This window comes from Panthera leo, chromosome F2 (genome assembly GCF_018350215.1).
Source record: "Panthera leo isolate Ple1 chromosome F2, P.leo_Ple1_pat1.1, whole genome shotgun sequence".
Taxonomy (NCBI): domain Eukaryota; kingdom Metazoa; phylum Chordata; class Mammalia; order Carnivora; family Felidae; genus Panthera; species Panthera leo.
The window spans coordinates 46254343-46279188 of record NC_056695.1 but is presented as its reverse complement, the minus strand read 5'-3'; the positions used below and the strand labels follow the sequence as shown (position 1 = coordinate 46279188).

The 24846-nt window shown below is 40.3% G+C and overlaps 1 protein-coding gene and 1 pseudogene across 1 annotated transcript in view; both read left to right on the top strand.

Moving 5' to 3' along the window:
• Positions 1 to 2601: 2601 nt before the first annotated feature.
• LOC122210594 lies at positions 2602 to 3185 on the top strand (annotated as a pseudogene).
• A 10897-nt stretch (positions 3186 to 14082) lies between these two features.
• RNF19A (ring finger protein 19A, RBR E3 ubiquitin protein ligase) overlaps positions 14083 to 24846 on the top strand; it is a 55708-nt gene continuing 44944 nt past the window's right edge. Inside the window, exon 1 of the mRNA XM_042923190.1 lies at positions 14083 to 14159. The gene's annotated coding sequence lies outside the window, so the exon portion shown is untranslated. The remainder of the gene's footprint in view (positions 14160 to 24846) is intronic.

Here is a 24846-nt window from a genome sequence, read left to right as displayed (position 1 = left end):
ACTCTCACTACAGGGCAGGACTCATACCTCAAATATTTGAAGAGCCTACCTGTTTGGCAGGATTTATTTCTCAGTTTTCCCATAGATCTCTACAATAGCTCATTGTCAGAATGTGTCAACAGCAACAGAGAGATAATATATTAGTGCTTGTTGCTCACCTAGTCTGGTTCCCTGAAGAAGAAATGCTGGCTTGAAGAGCAATGCTAAAACAAAATTACCAGTGATGTTCTCATCACCTTTCCAAACTTGTGTTGTGGGATGCCCTTTTTAAAAAGTAGTATTTTAAAAAGAGGAACCAGATGTGTTCCCAAGGGGAAATTTCTAACACCCTCTTACTGAAAAATAAGACACTGGAATTGAAAGACCATACACTCAGGATTTTCCAGGTTCTGGTCACAGTAAAGTAATAGGTGACATCGCCTATAGGAGACAGGTTTTCAGGAACCAATGCAGTAAATAGTGTATGAGAAGTAATTACTAAATCTAACGGGAAATTTTTATAAGATTTCCTAGATACTGAAATACTCTTCCCTACCAATCCAAAATTAGCAGATCAGAAATTGAAAATAATTTTTCTGGTATCTGTTAGCCAATCTAAGATTAAAAACTGAAAACCAAGCCTATATATTTGGGACTTTTTCATAGCAAAATAGAAAGTACCTGGAAGGCAATCCAAATAAAATCATTTTAAAAGAAGTGATACCGACATATCTGCTGAGGAACTATTCATTAGAATGTTTAGACCAGATCCAAAAATGCTAATACACTGGCTCTTATGCTGATTATTTCAAGAAGATTTCAAAAAGAAAAAAAAAAAAAATAAGATAGCATTCAAAGAAACTCTGCCAGTTCTGAATTTGAAGATATTAACAAATGTACTCAGCATTTCTTTCATCAAAGAAAGTAAAAATATAGCTTTGTACTTAATACAGACTATTTCAAGGGTTTAAAATAATATCATTTGTTTCAGAATGAAAAGTATTAAGAACCATAAGGAAGTAAGGTGTTGGAGAAGGGAAGAAGGGAATGAATTCAAGAGCTCATATGGGAAAGTAAATAAGATTGGCTTTTCCTCTGAGATAAGAGGGGAACTAAAGACAAAGAAGCAGAGAGAGATGACATAGAGAAAGGATGGGTGAAGAGGCTGATGTTTCCCAAAAGACCTGGATGTTTCTAGCAAAGCAGAAAGGGTGGAAAGTTACCTTCGTTTCCCTCACTAGATGGTAAGATCTGTCAAAGCAGGGATTTTTGGGGCCCCTACGGTAATGCCCATCACCTAGCATAGCAAGCGTGGCATATTGTTGATTCTCAATTTGTATTTGTCGAATAAGATGAAGGAAAGAGAGTGGACATTAGGAACTTAGAAGAATGGGGAATACTGGGAATAGCTGTTCGAAATCAATAAGAAATGAATAATGGGGTTGCTAATTTGAGGTTAGCTGGTATGCATTTTTCTGAAGTTCAGAAACAAGAAATAGAAAAGCAGACAGATTGGAATTGGTGTGACTGAGAGAGCGGGATGGAAAAGGGGTAAGAGGGTCCAGTATGCCTGCAAGGGTGATGGAAGCCAGGCTGGACATGGGGTTGAAGATGAAGACCAACTGAAAGCAGCAATAGACGGTCAAGGTCAAGCACTTCTGAGGACTTTAGGCAATGAGCCCCTTTATTTATTGTTTGTTTGTTTCTTTTTTTAATGTATTTTATTGTCAAATTGGCTAACATACAGTGTGTAAAGTGTGCTCTTGGTTTCTGGGATACATTCCTGTGGTTCATCACTTACATACTACACCCAGTGCTCATCCCAACAAGTGCCCTCCTCAATGCCCATCACCCATTTTCCCCTCTCCCCCTGACCATCAACCCTCAGATTGTTCTGTGTATTTAGAGTCTCTTGTGGTTTGTCTCCCTCCCTCTCTGTAGCTATTTTTTTCCCCTTCCCTTCCTCCACGGTCTTCTGTTAAGTTTCTCAACATCCACATATGAGTGAAAACATATGATACCTGTCTTTCTCTGACTGACTTATTTCACTCAGCATAATACCTTCCAGTTCCATCCATGTTGCTGCAAATGGTATGATTTTATTCTTTCAGCAATGAGCCCCTTTACAACACCAATGTAGGGAGTCTGGGTGGCTCAGTCGGTTGAATGTTAGATTCTTGGTTTTGGCTCAGCTCATGATCTCATGGTTCATGAAACTGACCCCTGCATTGGGTTCTGCACTGACAGCATGAAGCCTGTTTGGGATTCTCTCTCTCTCTCTCTCTCTCTGCCCATCTCCCACTTGTGCTCATGCTCTCTCTCTCAAAATAAATAAATAAGTGCGTTTTTAAAAAAAAATTTTAATGTTTGTTTTTGAGAGAGAGAGAGAGCAAGTGGGGGAGGCAGAGAGAGGGAGACACAATCCAAAGCAGGCTCCAGACTCTAGGCTGTCAGCACAGAGCCCCAGGCAGGGCTCAAACCCACAAATGGTGAGATCATGACCTGAGCCGAAGTCAGATGCTTAACCGACTGAGCCCCCCAGACACCCCAGAATTTTTTTAAAGGAGGAGAGAGGGAAGGAAATTAAAGACATGGTTGACATGTGTTATGTGCATTAAAATTATGAACTATCCTAGTCTTTTCTTGCTTGGCGGCACGAGCGAAGAGAGCACCCTAAAGGCCTGGGGCACGCTGTGAGACTACAAGGTGGTGGGGTGCCTCCTGCCCACCCCCAAATGCCATACTCCGCCCCTCTATCGCTTATGAATCTTTGCGCCTAATCATGCTGTCGCCAAGTTCCACTTCTGGTGCTTTGTGTCTCAGCTGAAGAAGATGAAGAAGTCTTGGGGGAAATCGTCCACTGTGGACAGGTGTTGGAGAAATCCCCCTTGAGGGTGAGGGACTTCAGCACCTGGCTGTGCTCTGACTCCCGCAGGGGCGCCCACAATCTGTACCGGCAGTACCGGGACCCGACCGCGGCAGGCGCTGTCACCCAGCGCTACTGAGACACGGGCGGGCGCTCCACACCGCGCCGGGCTCACTCGATCCAGATCATGAAGGTGGAGGAGACCGCACCCAGCAAGTGCCACCAACCCTCAGCCCAGCAGTTCCGGGACTCCAAGCTCGAGTTCCCGCTGCCCCACTGGGTCCTGCGTCCCCAGCACAAGCCATGCTGCACCGCCAAGAGGCCCAACACGTATTTTTAGATGCAGAGCCTCCCTGTCCGGAGGTAGGCCCAAAAAGACTTTGGGAAAACCAGAGTGCTCAGAAAAAAAATAAAATAAAAAATTTAAAAAGTACATGTGGGCTATTCTAATTTTTCTCTGTATATCAACATATATAAATACTTGGATATAAACCATCATAAACATCCGCAGATATTTTCTGCAATATTGGGGTTGATAACAATGATCGGAAAATCTATCAGTTAGTTATGTTCTATATTCTGTGCTGTAGGATGAAGCAGAGATCTGGTAAATACTGGGCTCAAGGACCCAGGAGACAGGCTGGAGATTTGAAGCTGCTGAGGGCAGAAAACTAGAATGAAATTCCTAGGTACATGTATCTTGTCCAGAGGTCACTGAGAGGAAAAGGCCTAGAGGTGACAGTCTGACGAGAATCAAAGACCATGGAACTGGTCAGGTCAAACAGAGGGACAGATTAGCAGATACAATACAGGAAGTCAAGATCCAGAATGACTGCGTGTTTGCTTCTTTGGAAGACCCGAAAATCAAACCCTCTGCTAAGACCCTTCAGTTTTAAGTACTCTGCCTTTAACAGCAAACATATTTTCTTTTCTAGGATTTTCTTTTTGAAAGATGAATCTTTTGAATTAATTTTCTTATCATCTCTTACTGAAATGTCACATTATAAGGTTCTATTTTATTTGTTTTAATTTTTTATGACATTATGCAAATACATATACACATATACTTAGGTTTCTCAGGTTGCAAATTCTTAATTCTTCACTTGTGAAAAATTAATGCAAAGTTACATTAGAAGCCTAATTAAGAGAAAACAGTACTTATTGTTAGATGGGAGTGAGGTTGGCGTAGGCACTGGAAGGAGAAGAAAATGAAAGGAACTTCCTCTCTCCTCCAGACTTCCTATGTACGTCTTCTAAATGTAATATTTCAGGGGAATCCATTGTTCATTTTAAAGAAAAACAAAAACTCTACACGTGTTCCTATTGGGTCTATAAATCAGTAAAATATTAAAGTGGAAACAAAAGAATTACCTCCTTGCAATTGACCATTTACGTTAGTCATCACTCCTTGAATTTGATTGCGTTGCAGATTTGTACTTCTGAAAATAGAATGTCTCAAGTATTGTTTCTAAATCCTCGAATGCTTGCTATGAAATTATTTCCTCTTCTATTCAACACTGAAACACTGAGAAGATCATTTAAAATAGCTCCTGTGATGTATGGAACCAACAGTGTACAAAATCTGGATTGGAAGCCCTCCTCTTGTTATTTTTTTTAATGTTTAATTATTTTGAGAGAGAAAGGGGGAGCACCAGTGGCAGAGGGGCACAGAGGGAGGAGGAGATAAAGAATCCCAAGCAGGCTCTGTGCTGTCAGCACAGAGCTCAATACGGGGCTTGATCACATGAACCATGAGATCATGACCTGAGCCAAAATCAAGAGTCAGGCTCTTAACCGACTGAGCCACCCAGACACCCGTGGGCATCTTCCTCTTCTTGGTAAAAATAAATTATAATACAATTTTAGTGTGAGGGAATCTTTATTTGAACAACACCATCTCAAAATCACAGCATTGTAGTAATTATTCAGTTTTCCCCTCATGTCCTTGTGATATATTATTTAAAAGTTTTGATTTTATCACAGGATATAAAACTCCCAGAAGCAATTTGAAATTGAATACAGATTGCTAGTCCTGACACTTCGGATATATTTCTCCTTTGCTTCGTTATTCAACTATTTTAAAATCTTTTTCTCTTTGATCACTGATAGGAATGTTGGCTCAGCACAGTTATTTTAGCTCCAAACTTGTGATAGTTTTGTTTTGGGGGGGTTGTTGTTGTTTTGAAAACTCCCAAGTATCCGTTTGGGTAAGGTAACAAATTCTTCCCTCTAACCCCAAATATCAGCTGATGTATTCAAGGTATTACATGTCATTTCTCGTCCGCCTTTTGACATCACACAGACTTTTAATCAGTCATTTTGGATTCTGACCACATTTGCCAGGAAGTTAACTTTTAAATACCTCTTCTCCTGACATTTCTGATGGGATTCCCCTGGCAAAGGTAGATGGGATTTTTTAAATTGAAACCACCCTAGAAACAGAATTGCTTTTGTTAATTGCTGATGAGTTTCCTGACAATACCATTGAACAGAAGGGAAGGCAAAAAAAGTGGGAGGATGGCACCTGCAAAAACAGGCTGTCCACGGCCAGCAGGGGTTAGTTTATACTTAGTCACCTTTCCTACTGTTTTCTCCCCGCTTAAATGTCTTGGATCTTCTTACTGTTTCAGTGCTATATTCTGCCAAAAATACTAAACACAATTTGAAAGGAAAAGGAAAACGTAAAGATAAAACTTTCAAAAATGATATTGCAGGGGGGATAACACTTTCTTTCTTCCTTAAAATTCTGTCTGTGACAGACTATCTTCAAATAAAAGCCACTGAATCCAGTATCCACTCATCTTAAAATAACACTATTGATAATTGCTAATATTTACTGAGCTATTACTAAGTGCCAGGTGCTGAATGCTTTAGACTTATTCCTTCATTTAATTCTCACAGAAATTCTAAGAAGGAGGTACTTTTATTACCCTCATTATAAAGATGAGGGAATAGACATATAGGAACTTTGACTTATGGGCATTCATCTCCCTGTATTAATAATTTTAGAACTTTTACGGGAAGAGCCCTGAGAATTCAAATACACATGCCTACTTTTTTCACCCACTAACTATTAATACCTACAGGTATAATCAGAGCAGAGGACAGCCACAAGACAGTATCTAGTATTTTTCAAGTTTCAAAAGAGTGTCTTCAGTAATTTTGCTTCTAGGTATATACTCTAGAGAAAGTCTCCCATATGTGCAAAAAGAGACACGTATAAGAAAACTCATTTCTTAAGCAGCTAAAATGAATAAGATAGATTTCCATGTATCAACATGGGTAGATCTTGAAAACAATGTTGATTAGGAAAAAAAAAAAAGAAGGCAGGTAGAATGATACGTTTGGTACAATATCATTTATGTAAAAATGTTGTTTAGCAAAAACTATATTTAGAACATAAAACAACAGAATATGTTATTTGTGAATATGCGCTTATATCATAAAAGGATAACAATGTGAGCCAGAAGGGTAAAACTTTTAGGATAACAGTTACCTTGGGAGGAGAGAAATGGGGGGGGGGGGGCGCTGGGAGGAGTAACAAAGGAGGCTTCAATGCTATAATGTTTCATTTCTTTTGCTTTGAAAAGGAATACAAATATGAGAAAATGTTAACATTTGTTCTTTTAGGAGTTACACAGGTTCCCATATTCTCTGCAAATTTTTGTAATTAAAGAAAGATAAATAGGTATATTTATGCTGATAAGGGGCAGAAACCACTATATTTAGCACGCTTTCCATAAACTTGGGGCGAAATTTTTTTGAAGCACATTTAACTAGATGCCTAATTTATCCATAAAATAATACAGTGTACTATCCATACTATCCACATAACTTTAAGTCTTGTAAATTCAGCACAATCTCCCAAATAAACTAGTTGGAAAAAATGTATTTCTCAGTAATTTCATTAAGGTGAATTTCTTTATGTGGTTTTATGTTATATGGCTCCCTGTCCCAACTCCTGCAATATTATCGAGGCCAGCAGTAAGAATAATTGTCTGGAGACTGTTACAGGCCACACACTTCTGGCCAAAGACTCCTCTTCATGGATCATTATTATCTGGAATGTACATTCTCAAATCTGATTCCCTGACCTGCCCCTTCCTCTCCCTTTCTTCATGTCCAACAGCAGAGAATTTCATTACGAAGGTAAACACCCCTGAATAGAGTCTAATTGGGCTATGCGGTTTCTGTAGTGAGTGTTCCTCATTACATTATTTGTATAAGGTTCTGGGTCATATCTAAAAATATTTCAGCTTGAAAATTAATCTAATCTTTGGTTCATTTGCTTTCGTTTGAATCTTTCACTTGCTAGATAAGAATGCAGTTGAATAATGCTAAATCCAGCATTACTTAAAATGCTATTCATTTTGTTAATGCTATGTTTTGAAGTGAGGAAATTATTCATTGTATACATTTTAAAATAATCTCTTTCAGTTATATAACTAGCAATTAGTACCAGTTTGTTTGTGAGAACGTGTTCATAAACATTTTTTATACCTGCCTTGTTTCAAAAAGGATAAAAGATGGGTTACAGATACATATAATGTAGCACCAGAGACATTAAATCTCAAGTTAGTGAAGAAATGGAAACAGAGGACTCAAGTCAAGAGTAGATTAAGTATGGGGTGTCTTGGTGGCTCTGTTGGTTGAGCATCTGACTCTTGGTTTTGGTTCAGGTCATGATCCCAGGGTCATGGGATTGAGCCCCACCTCAGGCTTCATGCTGAGTGTGGAGCCTGCTTAAGATTCTCTCTCTCTCTCTCTCTCTCTCTCTCGCTCTCTCTCTCTCTCCCTCTGTCCCTCTCCCCTCATGCTCTCTCTCTCTAAAATAAAATTTTAAAAATTAAAAAAAAAAGAGTAAGTTAAGCATGTAAAGTGCATTCTGTTTAATCCATATACAGACCAGAAGGAGGCCACATACATAGGTCTAAGCTTCCTCATGGCCAAGAGAAATACTGTCAGTTCCATTAGGTATCCAGAAGACAAAACAAATGGGGATAATAAACAGGGGAAACACAGCTATTCCAGGTGCTAAACCCAAAAAAAAACCATTCTTCAGATACAGAGAGAGTAAATATAGCAACAATTTTCACGGTGCTTTCTTACAAATCCCTTAATGTAAGTCCAAAGTATTACACCAAAGTAAATTCATTAAGGAAATCTGAGAAGAAGGAACCATGCCATTGAATTGGTGGCTGGGAGAGTAGGAAGGGGGTGGTCTAGGCACAATCCAAGGGCTAAAGCATTGCAACTGTTGGTCTTGACATGAGGCTCGTTATCAGGATGACGACAATTTGTTTAAGCCAGGACTCTTTGAGAGTGAAAGGGGTACCATTAATAATTAAGCCTCCACAACAGGTATAAGCCAGGGATCTCCTGAGCAAACTGGGACGTATGGTCATTCTAAGTCCTTGCTCATCACCCACTGATATCCTGCTTCTAGTGCAACACATCACTTTGGACCTAGTCAGCCAAACGTACCCTGTCCAACATAGAGTCTAACCAGCTCTAGTTATAAGGGGTTCTGGGGGTTTCTAGCCCAGGTCACCAGCTCAGAGTAGGGTAACTCATGAATCAGTCAAATAGGGAAGGTAATTAAGAAAGACTGGAATAAACAATGGGTAATGGTGGCCTGAGGCTCCAGTCTCTACCAAGAGAAGGTTAAAGGAGATACCATTTCTGATAATGGGTGGGAGGGAGAATGAACCAGATTATAGACAACTGGATGGGTCCCCTGAAGAGGAATGAGATACCCTCCCTCCTAAGGAGCCTAATGAGAGATCTTGTGAAAGAAAACTGCTTGAAGCTGGGATATTGTCATAATGGCTGAAGCACTTAAGCTGTAGTTCTCAAACATGTAGTATGAATTACCCGGAGAGCTTGTTAAAAACTAGATTCCAGGACTACCATCTCACAGATAATGATTCTGTAAGTCTGAGATAGAACCCAGGAATTTATCTTAACAGGTGCTCCATGTGATTCTAGCAATGATGGTTCTAGCCTACACTTTGAGAAATACCACCCTAAAGGCTGATTCATAGCCCTTCAGGGAGTCTAATCTCTCCACAAGAAAGAGTGGCTTGGGCTGGCTTTGGGGAGTATATGGTGCCATTTCCGTGTGGAAGGTGGTGAGCGAGAGATGGGGCAGGAGGAACTGGTGGATCAGAGCAACTCAGCTTTCAGCCACCTGAAGGATTTTTCCCCTGAGGGTCCTAGGTCCTCAATTTGGAAGAGAAAAGTGCTTTCCTCTCCAGATTCCCTCTATGGTCCTAACAATGAAGAGAACCCCCCAAGCAGGGACACAGATGACCCCACTTTTAAAATCCTAGCTGGATTAATTCCCACTCTAGCCGGCTTCCCTTTACCTTGTAATAGCAGCTAACGTTTACTGATGATTTACTACATGCCAAGCTTAAGTGCCGTATCTACATTTACTCATTTAGTTCTGAGAACAACCCAATGGGGTAGGTACTATTTTCCCCCTATTTCATGATGGGTCATGTTGAGGAGGGCTACTATGAAGTGCATCCATGTGTGATCTATGACCACAGTGTGGTCTATGTCAGTGACACCCCTTGTGGTACACCCCAGTGTATACACTGGGCCCAACACTGTGGGTCATAGGAGTTCAGTAACTTTCCCAAGGTCCCACAGCTAGAACCCAAGTTCTGAAGCCTCACACATGAGAAAAAGGAGGGACTTGCATAAGAAGAAATTTCTGACCTTGCCAGAAAGGGAATTGAACAAACTGGAGATCAATACACTTATTCACATAGGGACAGGTAAAAGTGAGAAGTCAGGAAGTAGCACATTCTAGTGAATCAACTGTGGCAACCAAGAATCTCCCAAGTCTATCTGGATGAGGTCCCAAGCCTGCCTCCCCAAGCCATATTAAATGACGGTGGAGAATAAAGCCCCCAAGATCCCGTTTCTGGTTGCATTTTTTTTTCCCCAGCAGAACCTTCAAGCCAACTTTCTTGCCTCCAATGTCCTGTCCTATAACATGTTGTTTCTATTATACCTTTGGTCCTTGTATTAGAGTGATTTTCTATGTGTCTGTTTCCTTGTCAAGTTTACAAGCTTCTTGAAGGCAAGGACAATGCATTACCACATTTGTGTCTCCCAATGACCAGAGAAAACCTCCTTGCTCTCTGTCTTATGTATTGGGCATTAAGTTACCTGCCTTCAAAGTTTAGTGGGAAAGACCTACAAATAAGGATGAAGCACTTTACATAGAAAATTATGGAGGTAAGCACAGGGTTGCTATGGAGCCATAAAGGTGGGCCTGACGTAGCCTGTAAGGACCAGCAAAAGTTGCTACATTGAGCCAGGAAGGGAAGGAGAGGGGAGGGGGCATTCTAGGTATAGTAGACAGCACGTGCAAAGAAAAGTAAATGCTCATGTGTAACAGAGAGGGAGGAAAGAAGAAGGAGGAGAGAAGTGGAGGAAGGAGAAAGGATTTATGGTACCCTAAGTAGTTTAATGTGGATGAAAATTTCACTTTGACTGTGACACCAATGGAGGGGGCTATGGTTGGGGTAGAAAACGAATATGAATTCTAGAGTCAGACTAACTTGCCTGCATGGTCCAAATCCCAGTTCTGCCGCTTACCAGCTATGTAACTTTGAGCAAATTACTTACCCTCAAGCCTCAGATACTAATTTGTTAATGGGATAAGAATAGCACCTATCTTTTGGGGCGCCTGGGTGGCTCAGTCCATTAAGTATCTGACTTCAGCTCAAGTCACTGTCTCCTGACTGGTGAGTTTGAGCCCTGTGTCAGGCTCTGTGCTGACAGCTCAGAGCCTGGAGCCTGCTTCAGATTCTGTCTCTGTCTCTCTGTGCCCCTCCCCTGTTCTCTCTGTCTCTCAAATATAAATAAACATTAAAAAAAATTTTTTTTAAAAAGAAAGCACCTATCTTTTGGGACTCTTATGATTATTAAATGGCTGAATACTTATAAACCACTTAGAACAATGCCTGTCAGGTAACATGTATTCAGTAAAAAGCAGCTGTTATTGTAACCCTGTTCTCTTCCTCTCATCCCTGCTTTCACTCCATTCTAAGCAAGTCTTACCAATTCTGCCTCTAAACAAATACTGGAACCATCCTCTTTCGTCTCCACCTTGGTTCAAAGAACTATGATTTCTTTTCTAGATTCTTGAAGTAGCCTCCTAATTGGTCTCCCTGCTTCCAGTCTTGCTCTGCCACAATGTGGTCCCCAGAGCAACCAGAATGATCCTTTTCAGAGGTAAATCAGGTGTCTCTCCACTTGAAAATCTATTGTGTCTAATCATATATCACACCAACCATTTAGAATTCTCCTTATGATGACCTCAAAATGTCTTACATAATTGGCTTCCTCCTGCCTCTTTAACTCCATGTTCTACTCCCTCGTCCTGATTATGCTTCAGTCTCTAGCTGCCTTAAACTTGGCAACTTTGGCTAGGACCTTTGCACCTACTGTTTCCTCTACCTTTCCCATCCCTTAACTTGTTTGCCTCCTCTTGTCTTGTAGAACCCAGCTCAAATGTCAGAGGAGTAGACTTTAGTTGGAGACACCAAACTAAGGTAACAGCCTTCCTGGTTTCTATATGGTACACGGGTAAATTTATTTCCTTTCCTTTATTTCTTTGGTTTTTTTTTTTTCTTCCTCCCCCCAACTGTGCCACCCCACTCCCCCAGACTATGAGACCAGATACAAGGGCTATCTTTTTCATTGCTATATTGGGACCCCCCCCCCCCACCATACTAGGCACTCAATAAATATTTATTGAATTGATTTTGAATGAATTAGAAGACAGTAGGGAAAGAAGGGACAATGCTGCCAAAATTCAAGGCACCTGGGGCCAATTATTATGCCTTTGCAGTAATCTGGTGAATAATGATGAGGCCCTAGCAATAGTTTTCAACCACTAGAATCACCTGGAGAGTTAAAAAAAAAAAAAATATCCTGATGCTTGAGTGCCATCCTCGGAGATACTAACTTAATTGGCAGAGGCAGCCTGGGCATCAGGATTTTTTTTAAAGCTCCTCAGGGGATTCTAATGTGCAAAGTAGAAATCACTGCCCTAAAGGCCGAAGGAGAGTATAGAAGGGAGAGTGCAGGAATGTTTAGCAGGGATGGTTAATTATGAATTGGAAGTGACTGAAAGGAGGGTGCTTGGTAAGAATCCTCGATTTCTGGGGGCGCCTGGGTGGCTCAGTTGGTTGGGCGTCCGACTTCGGCTCAGGTCATGATCTCACGGTCCGTGAGTTCGAGCCCCGCGTAGGGCTCTGTGCTGGCAGCTCAGAGCCTGGAGCCTGTTTCAGATTCTGTGTCTCCCTCTCTCTCTGCCCCTCCCCTGTTCATGCTCTGTCTCTCTCTGTCTCAAAAATAAATAAACGTTAAAAAAAAAAATTAAAAAAAAAAAAAGAATCCTCGATTTCTGGCTTGGGCCTGGGTGAATGAGAGACACAAGTTTAGAGGAAAAGAGAAATTCTGTCTTGGACAGGCTGAGTTTGAGGTACCCATGGGGATTCAAGTGGAGATGTTCAATAAATATTTGTTTTTTAATATATCTATGTTGCCTTAGTGAAGAGTAGGAAATCCCTCCAGCTTTCAAGAAGACAAGCAGGAAAAGGCACCTCTGGAAAATATGACAATGTACAGAGTACAAGACCATTTCCACTTTGTACAGCCTCTTTACTCAAAACCTCCTTTCAAGCCATTGCCCTATCTGTTCTTAAATGTTCAACATGTTGATACATTCTCAAGGATTATATTATGTATGAATACTGTTCCATAAATCCATTTAACCTACTATTCTGGTACTACTTGTACAAAGTATCCCATTGATTAAATGGTAGGCAGCCTTCAAGGAGTATAAAACAGCTTTAAAACTTCCAATAAATGAAAATAAACATATTCATCATTACTTCTTTTAAGATTTGTGGTAAAAAAAAAAAAATACTTGGGCTTAACTGCCTTGCTTGTTTAGTTTTCTAATTGGTAAACATTTACTGGGTTACCAAAGCTACCAAGTACCGTCTGAAACACCATGGCTCCTTGGTTTGTTTCTAATTTAAATTGGACAGACACACTAAAACAAGAATAGATAGGGTGATATATTTTGTTAAGTAACAGATGGCAAATGGACATTCTGTCCAGCATCCACAACATTCCATTTCTCAATATGCCAAGGAATCTTGTAGAGAAATCAACTATGAGGGAATGGACCAGGTCTGCAATGAATGTTTATTCAACTAAAAAGAACTGATATTAAATCATGTGCAGGTTAAAAAATTTAAAGGGGGCATGACTGGCTTAAAGGATAAGAGGGGATGGAACAGATAAAGCTGGATTAAAGTAATTCAGAATGTATCAGTAAGTACTGAAGTATGAATTCTGAATACTTAAGCGACTTTGTGAAATTAAGTGATGGGGGGAAGGGGAGGGTGGCAGATATTCTCTGCACCCTCACATTGAGCTAAGCGCTGTTGCTAGCAGCCCCTGCTTAAAACTGTAAGAACGAGTGGGTGGGGGCGCAGCCACAGGAGGGGAAAACATTTCACTCGGGGAGCGGCAGAAACTTGCAGCAACATCCCGGCCTTGCTTTCCCTGGGGTCGCCAATCTAGCAGGTGAACCGTGAGAACACAAAGAAACGAATAATTTATGGCGTGCGAAACACCAAAAAGCCAGGGTCCTCGAGTCCAGCATCCCCCATCACCTAGGGGGCAGATCCGGCCACCCCACCCATTCTCTTAGGAGACACCTGCCCCGCTAAGGGCGAAGTGCTGCGGGCCGAGGGGCAGAAAGGACGGCTGACTGGACCGCGTAGAGGACAAGCGAGGGGCTGCCCTCCCGGCCACCCGGCCGCGGGTGGGGCGCGCCGAGACCAGCCGGGGCCAACGCGCCGGAGCTAACGACAGCGTCCCAGAGCCGCCCGCGGCGGGCCCGGTGGGCGTGACGCCATGACGCACGGCACGCGGGCAGCGCGCCGGAGCGGAGCGGAGCGGGGCGGGGCTGGGTGGGCCGGGGGCGGGAGGAAGGAGTGGGAGGAGGAGGCGGAGACAGCGGGGGCTGTAGGAGGGGGAGAATGGCAGTTGTGGCGCTGGTTCCCGGGAACAGCCGTCAAGACAGAACTGCGGAGGAGGAGTTCGGGAAAGCGGCCCTCGGGACCCCTCCTCTGCGTTCCCTCCGCCCCAGCTGAGAGGCGTCTCGGCGGGTCTGAGGAAACCTCCGTACTTCCTTCGGCTTCTGCCGCTGCCGCCGGGAGATGGGCCTGTTCACCCGCACTCCGGCGCCCACCGCCGCTCCGAGGAGTTGAAGGTACGGGCGGGCACGGGAAGAGGTTGCGCCCGGGTAAAGGAGGGCAGGGGCGGCTCCCGTTTCCGACCCGAGGCGCTCCGGCACGGCCGCTGCCCTCGCGCCCCTTCCCGGGACGGAAATGGATTCAGAAATCCCACGGGAAAGGCGCCGCCTCTCGGGCTCAGCCCGGGGCCGAGGCCGGGGCCGGTCCTGGACCTGGGGGTCAGGCCTGGGGCTGGTTCCGCGTCCCCCGCCCGGCGCTGGCGCCCCCTCGGCCGCTCGGGCTCCGCCCGAGCTCTGCTCTCCCGGCCCGGCCAGTCTGTGGAGTCGGCGGCCGACCCAGCAGTGTTGTGACGGGCAGAGCGGCGCTCCCCTGCGGCACTTCCCCGGCCCCTGAAGCAGCCGACACCGAGGGCGGCCGCCGCGGGGAGGCAGCGGGGGTGGAGCGCATTCCTGATGGGTGAAATCGGCTCTAACGGGACGGATTTCCGGGCCTCGCTGTAAATTCGGAGCGGGGGCCACAGCCCCCCAACCCCTGCTGCGGGGGCTTTAGGGAAGGGGAGGCGTGCGCCCGTGAAGGTTCATCCGGGGGAACTGCCACCCCCTTCAGAAGCAGAAATGAGACGAAAAATGGTGTCGCCGTGGGCTCAAAAGATACGTTAACAGGGGTTTAATAGGGGTCTTCCAGGCTTGTCTCCGTCACGCGAAACCTTCAGGGAGTTCCTAGCCTTCGCCCAGGAAGAAACGCCACTGGTTTTGATTTCCAGTTTTTCCTGTCATCTGGGTTCCTTCCCCTCTCTCGTGGCTCTTTCCCCCGGTTTCCATTAATGGGAAGAAGAAAAAGAAGTTTAGGGTTCATTAACCCCGCGGCAGATAAGTAAAAGAAGGGAGAGAGAGGTGAAAGCTATTATTTATGGGAGGAAGAAGGGTCTTCGTTGTTTTTTTTGTTTTTTTTTTTTTTTCCTTCTCTTTGGTCTTTAAAGGTGGAAATACGCGAACAATGCTTTATTCTGGGTAATATTTACTATGCAAAACGTTGCCGAATGTTCTGTTGGGTTTACGTCGGAAAGGACCCAGCCTTTCCGTGCTGCTGCGATTTTCAAACCCAGGTGTTGACTGGAAATGCTAGTTTTAAATATTAGTAAACAGTGGAGGCATCAAGCAGTCTTTCCCCCTGACTGGCTGCCTTAAAATGATCGTGATCTTTTCTTTCAGTCCCACTTCTCTCTTTTTCTTTTTGTGAGAATATGGCTTATTCATTTTTTATTATTTTAACCTAGATTGCCTTGACTCTTGGTTATGGGAAGTATGACGGTATGCCTTGTTTTCATTTTCAGTTTTGCCATTAACCATCTTAATAGGCAGCTCTCCACGTCTGTTTATAATTGAAGCTATTACCATATTTGCCTTTTTATGCGTCCTTAGCACCCAGCTGCCTGAACTGAATTAAAATGTAAATACTTCTCTCTGTGTAGAAAATGGCGATGATCTATTGTTAACTCTTATTTTCAAATGTTCTTTCCTTGCCAGTTGCAATTTCATGGTAAAGATTTGGAATTCAGTCTTGGGGCTTAATCAAATTATGCGACAACAACAAAACCTTTTTCTTTGTTTAATATTCTCCTTTAAAATGACTGTATACAGTATAACTGAAGTTTAAATTTCATGCCTCCATGGAAACTATTAATGTCACCGCAAGGTGTCTTGCTGAGGGAACAATAATTCTACTTTGGCATCTAATGTTAAAGTATTTTTTTCAGTATCTTTGACTTCCAGGAGGATTCTAGTAAGATTAACTTAAAACTGCAGCTTGTTTCAGGAATTGAAACACAACCCAAGTCTTCAGATAGTAGCTACTTAAAATACTGTTGTTTTATTTGGGGAAGGCCTCAGTTGAAGATTGGAGTTTATATAAAGAGCAGTCCCAATTTACTGTCATCTAACCACTGTTTTAATTTATTTGTAAAATTTTGGTGGTGATTTGCAGAATTTGGGGTGCTTTTCTACTTGACTAAATGAAACCATATTTTTTTCCACCTAATGTATGAAAGATACTGAGATCAGTATCTGTTTTTAAAGATCCTTCATTTTACGGAAAATAAATGCACCTCATAAATTTGAAGTCGGGAAAGTCGTAATTTTTTTGCAGTTTGAATGTAAGACACCTTGGGGCCACCTCTCTTTAATGGGATCAGATTGAAAGATACTATTCTAATGAGGTTGTTAGAATTAAATATAGTTAATTTGAAGCAAACTTTTTTTACATTTGAAAGAATCTCATATATTACGGAGGGTTCTGATTTTATCTTAACACTTAATTTAGACTTATCACAGAAGTTCTTTGGTTTGTAACCATCTCCCACCCTCCTGCTTTTCTTCTTCCTTTATTTTTTGTTGGTTTTTTTTTTTTAATCTGGAGGGCACTGAGGACTGAACAATGTAATTTTCTGAATTTATCAAAGGGAAAGAGGAGGACAAATATTTGTGATAATATGTAAAAGTCCCTAAGCTAGTTCTGGGCACAGAGTAAGAGTGAGCTGGGGATAAATTTTGTTACATTTACATCTGAATTGCCTTCTTATTCTATCTTGAAGTTATAAAGGAAATCTCAGGAATCGTTACTTGTTTTTCTGATGCTACTAACAAGTGACAGTTGATTGTCAAAGGCAGGCTGGTTTTGCATTAAACTTCATGCTCTTTTATTGTTTGGGGCCCGTATAAAAGATAGGCCATTTTGGACTGGAGAGCAAACAGAAGTTGAATTTCTAAACTTATATTTGATTGCATTGTATATTTGATGGCATGGTAGCACTAATAGTTAATGATTGAGAGGGCCCATGATCATATATGAAGTATGTTAGCTTAAATTTGGTTTGACTCCTTTTTAGCAAAAGGCTAATCCAGTTACTTAAGGAGAATAGCTACATTTTCCTTAGGCGATTTTTGTTTTCCCCAATCGGGAGTAATTATTATTTTTCTTCAGGTTTGTTTTTTTTTTTTTTTTTTAATATCATAAAGTAAGTTTTCTGTTTGCTGGCAGCAGATGTGTAACATTGAAACAACTATGTATATAGCCACACCTGCACACGGCTAAAGACCAAGGAATAGTATTCTTTTCCTAAACACATCTGTATTTCAGATGCTGGTAGACTTCAACCAAAAAAGGCAGTGAAATCATTTTGGGTAGTTAAAACTTGGGTACTTCATTTTGTTTCTCAGTAACTATAATATATTAGTAATACTTTATTAAATTAGGAAAAATTGCCACCTTTTGATAAAGTAGTTTTGTTTGTATTTGCTCTCTTTGTAGCTGTCAAACCTGAACATTTAGTTTATTAGTAACATTTTCCTGAAAGTTGTACCATTAGCCTTAAAATCCTATATATTCTTGACCTATTGATGTTACCTAGTATTTTATTTTAAAAATCATTTGCTAGAGAAATACTACTTGTTAATTTGTTTCAGAAACCCTATTTGGGAGAGTTTTCTTATGTGAAAGCTTCAGTAGAACAAAACTAATGAGTTGTTTCAGCCCTCAAATAAGTTTGTGCATTGAATTATAAAGCAAAATCCTACAGAAATTACCTAGTTTAAGCTGAAAAGAAACTTCAAAACTCAGTCTTGGGTTCAAAAAACTGAAGTTGGCTGCTTGAAATTATGTACACTTACATTTTCAACCTCTTTCCTTCTTTGGAGACCCCTGGAAGTATAAATAACCCTGCTGTAATGTGAATAGCAGGCAGGTTGCCAGTCGAAGAGACAGTCTGAGAGAGGTGAGCCATAAAGAGGGAGCAAACTAGTCAGAGGGAGGGATCAAGAAACCAGGAGAAGCTACTGGTAATGTGATAGTATTAGGCTTCCAGATACATATTATATAGCATAGTAATATAACTATTGTATCACAAAAATAGTCATTAGTGTGAATCTTTGTAATTTCTTAGTTATATATTGACCGTTGCTCCCCCCAAATGGTAAAGTATTCTAAAATTAAATTATCTTTATGCATTATCACAAATGAGATAATATATGTAAAATGTGCAGAAGTGTAGGAGATAATTTAAGCTCTTTGATGGCAGGGACCATTCTCTTTCTTCCCTGTTAAAGTCTCAGAATGTTGCATAAAGCTTGACAATAATAGATGCTGAGTAAGTATGTACTAACTGAATAAAGTATGTATATTGTAAGGTATCTATGTCATAACTTTCCTTCCAGCAGGGCTGTCTAAGAGAAATTTAATGTGAGTCATAAATGTAATTTAAGATTTTCTATTGGCTAAATTAAAGAGAAACAGGTGTATTAATTTTCATAATATATTTTATTTAACTCCGTGTATCCAAAATATTATCATTTCAACATGTATGAATGAGTGCCTTTACATTCTTTTATTCATACTGTCTTTTTTCCAGTATGTGTTCACACTGGGCAGCATAGCTCTAGGGACATTTTTGTATGAAATGTTTGTTCCTTTCCACAGAAATTCTATTAAATTAGATGCCTTACCTATTTAACTATAGACTCCTGGGAAACATCAACCTAAAGACCAATTTGAAAAAATCAAGAGACAGAGTGGGTCTCTTAAATAAATCAAGGAGATACAAAGAGTGAAATGAAAAGGTTACAAACCTGGAACTGTTTTAGTCATGCTCAGGTGCATCTGCTTGAATACCTGTTTGCTTTTATCAGAATGCTGCACCAACTTTATTTGGCTGTGGAACTTAGCCTAGGGACACTAGTGCTCTCATTGCACTTTGCATTTTATAAGTGAGAAAACTCTAGAGCTGTTCAGTATATCATCACTAGCCACATGGGGCTATTTAAGTTTAAATTAGTTAACATTTTAAAAAATTAAAATTTCAGTTCCCCAGTTGCACCACTCCCATTTCAAATGCTCCATAGCTGTAGGTGGCTACTGGCCACCATATTGGACAGTGCAGGTCTAGAATACTTCCATCATTTCAGAAAGTGCTGTTGGACAATGTGGTAGAGCCAAAAGCTCAGACCACCTTCTATTTTCCCAGACTGAAATTTCATTAATCACCTGGTTTCTGAATGATTACGTTAGTCTTTTTGTTTACAAATCATTTGCTTCCCACAGATAAATTTCAGATTTTTCATGGTATTCAAAGCCTTCCACAGTCTAACCTAAGTCTCTCACCATTCTACTACCAAAAAACCCACACTGCAGCCAATTGATCTATTTGGTAAATATGTTAACAAAATGTGGATAGTTTTCACCTCCATGACTTTTCCTATGCATTTGTCTGTCTGGAATACTCTTTTTCATCTTCTCTGCTTATCTAAGGTCCTTCTCTTCTTTCAAGGCCTGACTCGTATCTTATCTCCACAATCATTGTAGGTCAGTGATTATAAAATTTTTTTCCAAATGAGATATTATTAACAGGTTCCAGGCTAGGATGGGAACATCTCTTTTGAAGGCCACCGTTCAACTTACTACGTGATTCCAGAAATTTTTATTAAGGACATTAGTAAAGTATATTATGTTTATGCAAAAAGGCAAAGGGTATTCATCCATAATAATAGTTTGTTTTTTTTCCAGTATATGAAATTTATTGTCAAATTGGTTTCCATACAACACCCAGTGCTCATCCCAAAAGGTGCCCTCCTCAATACCCATCACCCACCCTCCCCTCCCTCCCACCCTAAGTTTTTTTTTTTTTTTTTAATTTTGCTAGCTGTAAGGAAGCATCTATTTGATTTAGCTATATTTGTGAATAACTTCTTACTAGGGAACCACTGCCACCCTTGATTTGGACAAAATAGTCATTGTGCTATATATACATAATACATCTTGTGCTGTACATAATATATCTTTTCTGAATGGTTTTATTTTCGCCATTCACACCTATTTATCTGTCCCTACCCCTCTTTCCAAAGGACCTTCCTTATTTCATGATTTTAAGAGTGCCTATTTAAGAAATGTTGGTTATTCATATAAACAAAAACTGAAGGATAGATTAGTTCAGGCAGTTTTTATGTAGATCAGAGATTTAAAATCTGGTGCTGCAATGGGCCTAGTCACCTTTCCAGATTCTGTGTATTCTAAGAACATCTTATATTGATTTATTAATTGTAACTGATTCCAATGTAGGAGGTAAGAGGACTTCCCATATGCAGTAGTCTCATGGGAACTTCTTTCTTTTGTTTTTATGCTTAGACTTGGTATGATAAGTTACTAATAATGAAAAAAAATATCTTCTGTAACAGTCTTGTCTGAGTGGTTCAAAGTGTTTCAAAGACATACTTTAATATTAATCCAGTGAAATAGATGATAGCACATTTTCCCTTGTTTATAGACAGGATAAGAGAGTGAAGCATAGTCATATTGGGAGAGTTGTGAAACCAAGAGAAGTCTTATATCCTGACTTTCAGTTCAACTTAGTAATTCCAGTTCAGTGTCCTATGTGCTTCTGTATTTGGTCTCAAAAAATACATTAATCGGTTAGAAAAAGATTATCAGAAAGGCAAAGATTATACTCATTCAACTGGATTTACTAAAGCAGAGGAGTATACTAACATTTGAGAGAATTTGGAGATAACTTATTATTGTTTGTTTATTTTTGAGAGAGACAGAGAGAGATCATGAGTGGGTAAAGGGCAGAGAGAGAGAGGGAGACAGAATCCCAAGTAGGCTCCACACTGCCAGCACAGAGCCTGACGCTGGGCCCAAACCCATGCATGAACTACGGGATCATGAGCTGAAATCAAGAGTCAAATGCTTAACCAACTGAGCCACCCAGGTGCCCGAGGATTTGGAGGCATTCTTAAAACAAAACCAAAAATTCTTTATCTCACAGTCTAAATTATCCACTTTTCACTCTGGAATATGCTGTATATTAAAACTCTACACATTTGTATGTTAGAATCATAGTCTTTTAGACATTATCTGGTCCAATCACTTCAACTTTCAAATAAGGACATTGAAATTCAAAACAGTGGATAGACTAAGATTTCAGACTAGGTTAGTATTTCCCTTCTGTTGATCTGTAGCAATGAGTATTTTAACCAGTTCAAAATAGTTTGACACCTAGGTATCTTTTTTAAAACCTATTTTAAAACTTTTGAATGTTTCTGGGCACTCTGTCATGCCCAGCATTTTGCATTATGCTTTCCCAGCTATTTCCCTACTGGTGTATTGTTTCCCTTTCTGAACAAAGAGGGTCTGGAATGAGCCAGCCAAAATGTTTTTAATCTTTTTTTTAATTGGAAAAATGGAATGAATAATGCCTTTTCTTTCTGCAGTAGCTTGCTTTTTGTAATGGATTAAGTAATGAGTATTATTTGTAATATTACTAAAACCACAAAGTACCATTCTGTTCTACCTCCCAATCACTAACAGGCTTTAAGAGATAAATGTAGCAGGTGTATGTTTGTGAAGCTGTTTAAGGACTGCTTCTTTGGAGAAGCTTTGGGGTATATGGGAATCATTTACTCTGAACTTTTAGTTTCTTTTTCTGTGAAATTGTAGAAACTATTTTAAGGACAGAGCTCATGGTGGTGTATTTGAGTCTTTCTAAAGAACTTTGCTGGAAACCGATAGTGCCTATGCTAATTATCTGTTTCAGTTACCCCCACTTCACCCATTTATAAGTAGTTGAACTGAAATTATCCCACTTGTAATATTAGAACGATCACTTGAGGTAGGTTTGTAGCTATATAAACTTAAGACTAAAATAATTATTTATATTTACCTTAGAGAATTTAATGTATTATACTGATGTGTTCTAAACTACCAAAAGGCTAACTTTTCTGATTACATTAGAAAAGCCCTTTTGGAGCCAAGAATTTGTTTCATTTTATTTCTAGCCTTAAGTGTTACAATCCTTCCAACAGTTTTATCCAGTATGTGGTTTGTGCCATCCTCTCAGATATTTGTAGTAGTTTGGATAATATTTAAGTGGTTAATATGTGCCATACCCTCTGCTGGATTCTTTGTATATGTTATTTCACTTAATCCTAATAATAATCTGGTGGGCTGTAGGTATTATTGTTCTTATTTTATAGTTGAAGAAACTGTCTTAGTAATTTAACACAATGTCACACACCTAGCTAATATGTGTCAGAGGCTGAACTTGAACCCAGATGTAGTGACTCCAAAGTTCATGCTTTACTTTCTGGATAAAAAGTTTCTATCATGGGGTGCCTGGGTGGCTTAGTCAGTTAAGCCTCTGACTTTGGCTCAGGTCATGATCTCCTGGTTCGTGGGTTTTAGCCCTGCATCTGGCTCTGTACTGACAGCTCAGAGCCTGGAGCCTGAGCTCCAATTCTGTCTCTCCCTCTCTCTCTGCCCTCCCCCCACTCACGCTCTGTCTCTCCCTCTCTCAAAAACAAACATTTAAAAAAGTAGTTGTGGGGGTGCCTGGGTGGCTCAGTTGGTTAAGAGTCTGACTTGGGCACAGGTCATGATCTCGTGGTCTATGAGTTTGAACCCCTATCTGTGCTGACAGCTCAGAGCCTGGAGCCTGCTTCAGATTCTTTGTGTGTGTGTGTCTTTCTCTGCTCCTCCCCTGCTTGTGCTCTGTCTCTCTCTCTGTCTCTCTCTCTCTCTCTCTCTCTCTCTCAAAAATAAATAAACATTAAAGTATATATAAAAAAATAGTTGCTATCATTACCCCACATTTGTATAGAATTTAAAAATCCCTTCCTCATTTTATCTTCTACTTTAAATTTTTTACCTCATTTTATCTTCCCCCACTAAGGTAGGTAAGATTATTGTGTCTGAAATAGATAACCCCCAAATCTCATGGTGGAGCACAATGAAAGAGTTTATTTCTCATCACACAAAAAACCATGTGGATGACTCAGATATTCAGATTCCTTCCATCTTGTGACTCAGCTGCCCCTATGGCCTGCTTGGAGTCCCCCCCAGAGTTACTAGTGAGACCTCAGAGGATGTTTGAAGGGCTGATTTAGGGACCAGTTCTGGAAGGAGCATACATCATTGAACTCACATTGGTCAGGACTAGACACATGACTGCATCTACCTACAAATGGAATGGAAAATGTGGTCCTCATATGTGCTCAGGAGGAAAATGAAACAGGTGAGTATATAATATCTCTGCCACAGTTGTGTTTTCCCTGTTGTACAAATGATACAGAGAAGTTGTTACTAAACCAAAGCCACAAAACCACTTGGTAGCAATAAATAGAACCCAGATTTCCTTAGAGCTGCATACAATATGCTCACGTTTCTGAGGAGACATTCAAAAATTGAAAGGCATTTAGACTGTATTTCTAGCATCATTGTTGATTCTTTCTCATTGGACATCAAATATTTTACCTCTTTGTGTCCGTTACGTTTTAAATAGAGATACTGCTATTGACTCTATGAAGAATGACAAACTTAACATCTTCCAGTGGTAATTGCCATTTTAAGTGAAGATGACATAATAGCATTAAAATCTCTTTATATGCCTATTTATAATCAATTGTCTTTTGTTTTTTTTTTTAAATCTGTTTTTAGTGTTTATTTCTGAGACAGAGCATGAGTGGGGGAGGGGCAGAGAGAGAGGGAGACACAGAATGGGAAGCAGGCTCCAGGCTCTGAGCTGTCAGCTCAGAACCCCACATGGGGCTTGAACTCACAAACTGTGAGATCATGACCTGAGCCGAAGTCGGTCACTCAACCGACTGAGCCACCCAGGCGCCCCTCAATTGTCTTTTGAATATACAATATTGATTAGCCTTTATTTGTAGAATTTTGTTTCCTAAATGTTTGATAAATTATTCTAGGCCATCTACATACCTCACGTTTATTCTTGCATTGTGAACCTGAGACATTTGTTTTAGGAATGAAAGTTGTTTTTTAACCTTCCCCAAAACTTAACTCTTTTGGAAAGAACTGCAACTTCAAATCTTAATGGAATACAAGTATGTTCTAACTGAGGTAATAATTAGTACAGATACGAATATCATACTAATATAAATTACTGAGAGCGGAAAATTTACAGATACTGAAAATAACTTTTACAGAAATTCCAGCATCCCAGCAGTAGCTGTTAACTTTTGTTATACTTTAGGCTCCTTGGAGAATTTCTTGAGAGCTGTGGCTTATGTCCCTAGAATATACATATATTCATGATTTAGTATACTGTTCTAGAGATTTCACGGATTTCTTTGAAGCCTGGCCATGTATTAGCTGTCATTTTTAAGCATTTTTATCCTCCTCCAAAAATTTGTTGTTGTGCCTATTATATTTTTACCAGATTGTATAAGGAGATGTTTAATAATTGACAGTTTTTATAAAAGAGTGTGTCCTCTTAATATTATTTGGAGAGCAAGACTTATGCTTGGAGCCTGCACTGCTGCTCCAGCTGAATTTGGCAGGTATATTGGGGGATAGATTTATTAGAGGAAAATAGGGATTTTCCAAATTTAAAGTTGGTAAAATGAATGGCATAACTTAAAAACTTTAAACATTTAAATCTTTTGAGTAACAACAAGGTTTATTGTAATAAACTTAAGTGGTTTATATTTGTTTAGGGAAAGGCATATATGAAAATCCAGAAACATTAATGCCTCAAGCTTCTCTTAATGAGATGGTTCTGATTTACAAAAGCTGTATTTACTTTGGGCTGAAATTAGCTTATGTGTGGACACATCATTTCTAGTACATCACTTCTAGTGTGGTCTGATCCAGGGGTGGCTTATGATAATTCTTTTTTTTTTTTTTTTTTTTTTGGTAGTCAAT